Genomic DNA, 2695 nt, shown 5'->3' with positions numbered 1-2695 from the left:
CTAAATTTATGAAAATTGATATTTCACTTCTCGCTTGGATATAAAGAAATATTTGTTTGGGTATGAAAGTTACTGTGTAAATATCTCCACAAAAACACAAAAGGCATGATTAACAAAAACTTTGGACTTCAGCTACCCGAATCTCCTTTTGGTCAGAAGACGATGCGTATATGGCCTTAATTAACGTGAAAATCTTAGAAGGTGCTGCAGTTTATCCACAAGATAAAAATTCGATTGAATAACAACAACAAAATCTCTGCAGGCCATCAGTCTACACGAGCGAAGCAGCGGGTGCTAAGCTAGAGTTGTTATAAGTTTACAACCTTCAAATCGATATACAGTATTTAGGATGTCCGTCTCATGTTTTCTTCCGGAGTACATCAATTTCATTCATTTACATGCTACGCTAACGTTCAAGTGAGGTAAAGAAACAGTTTTGTTCAGTTTATCTCTAATGGCACAAAAATTAAGTTTCAAAATAATATGAGTAAAGTACAGGGTTACTAAAATGATTCGTTCGTTTTCAGAGTTCTGTATTTTCAAAAGTATTACACGCACAAATCACTAACAGGTGAATAGAACAGTAATCCCACAGAGTTTTCTTGTGACCATCAGTTGACTTTATGTGTGGAATATGCAATATGTTTATCTGATACATCAGTGCAACGTGCATTCACAAGAAATTATGGAAAACAGTCGCTATGTAAAACAGAGGACTGTGCGTTGGTATGGACACAGCTTTTCTCTACAAACAGAAAATCATATATGGTAATACGAAATGAAATATGAATGTTTAATGTTGCATTATCTACAGTAAGTTTCAAGTACTGGTCAACCAAGTCAGTCAGATGCAACCATGGAGAAAGTGAAGAAAAGTTTCGGATGGAACCATGGAGAATGTCAAGGTAAGTTTCGTACGCAGTCCAAAGAAATCGAGCGTCCACAAAAGCCACGAACTTAGAGTATCACAGCAAATTGTGTGGAAGGTTACGTTTCAAACCGTACCGTCTGCATATGTGTAACGATTTAAACCGGAAGATCATGACGCGGCCTTCAATTTTCCATCATAATGCAAGAGGCACTTCAGGATAAACGTTTTGCTTCAAAGCTGATATTCAGCGACGAAGCAACCTTCCATTTATCCAGAAAGGTTAATGGCCATATTGTGAGAATACGTGGCACTAAAAATCGTCATGAAATTCTGGCGCATGAACGGGATTCGCCGAAGTTTAATGTTTTCTGTGCAATGTTACAGACAAACCTATTTGAGCTGTTTTTCTTCTGTGATGAGACTAAGACGGATACTTCTTAGCTCGATATGTTGCAGCTGTGGTTGTTTCCACAACTGACTGCTGATTCCGAGAATTTCATCTTCCAGCAAGACGGGGCACTCCTCTCATTGGAGCATCGCTTAAGTCGCTACCTAAACGACGAACTTCCGCTTGCCTCTCCACCCCCTCCTCTCCCCCTCCTCCTCCAACACCTTGTGACTTTTGCCTTTCATTTGGGATTACATTAAGGACCGTGTTTACGACCTCTCACTACCAAGGACACTAGAACAGTTCAGAGAACGCGTCAATGCTTCATTGATGGTCATTGACAGGATGTTGTCACAGAAGGTATTGAACGAACTTAACTACTGCTGGGACGTGTGTCGTGGGACCATAGAGACATGCATAGAACATTTGTTGAGGGGAGTATGCCAACTTGACAGGATTGCGGTTCTATTCATGCATCAATAATATTTGCACGTGTAATACTTTGGAACATATACTGATGAGTCAAAACATTATGATTATCCGTTTAATAGCTTCTTTGTCCATCTTTGGAACAAAAAACGTCACTGATTCTGCGTATTAGGGATCCGACTGTTTTCTGGTAGATTTGCGGCGGTAGGTGCCATTATATGTCTGCGCACATGTCATGTAATTCGCGTAAATAACGGGTCGCTGATTTGGCTACGCGCTAATGTCGCCCGATAGCGAGCCAGATGGGTTCCATAGGATTCACATCAGGCGAATTTCGTCGCTGAGACGTTATAAATGTCGTGTGACGAGGGCCTCCCGTCGGGTAGACCGCTCGCCTGGTGCAAGTCTTTCGATTTGACGCCACTTCGGCGACTTGCGTGTCGATGGGGATGAAATGATGATGATTAGGACAACACAACACCCAGTCCCTGAGCAGAGAAAATCTCCGACCCAGCCGGGAATCGAACCCGGGCCCTTAGGATTGACAGTCCGTCGCGCTGACCACTCAGCTACCGGGGCCGGAAGCTGAGACGTTAATGTGAGTTCACTACAAAGTTGCTCAAATCACTGTAGCACGCTTCTGGCTCCGAGAGACGGACAATTGTACTGCTGGAAGATGACATCGCCATAGGAAAGACATCAAACATGAAGGGGTGCAGACGGTTCGCAGCTGTCAGCGTGTCTTCGATTACTACCACAGGACCCACGCAAGCGCAGGAGAATGTCTCCCAGAGCATAATACTGTATACGTGGCGCACTGCACGTTTTGAGCGCGTTCACCTCGATGACGGCGTTTGTGGAGACGACCAGTGACCTAGTGTAGCAAAAATGTGATTCACCTGAAGAGCCGACACGTTTCCATTGATTGACGGTCGAATCCCGCTCCCACTGCAGTCTTAACTCACGATATCATTGGGTCAGCATGTGAATACGTAGGGGTGGTCTCC

The 2695-nt window shown here is 43.5% G+C and overlaps 1 non-coding gene across 1 annotated transcript; it reads right to left on the bottom strand.

Annotated features, from left to right (window-relative positions):
* Window positions 1–2194: 2194 nt before the first annotated feature.
* On the bottom strand, window positions 2195–2268 carry Trnad-guc. Its single transcript has one exon. It is a non-coding gene; the product is annotated as a tRNA-Asp (tRNA).
* Window positions 2269–2695: the final 427 nt, after the last annotated feature.

This window comes from Schistocerca piceifrons, chromosome 1 (assembly GCF_021461385.2).
Source record: "Schistocerca piceifrons isolate TAMUIC-IGC-003096 chromosome 1, iqSchPice1.1, whole genome shotgun sequence".
NCBI lineage: Eukaryota > Metazoa > Arthropoda > Insecta > Orthoptera > Acrididae > Schistocerca > Schistocerca piceifrons.
This window is presented reverse-complemented; position numbering and strand designations above follow the sequence as displayed.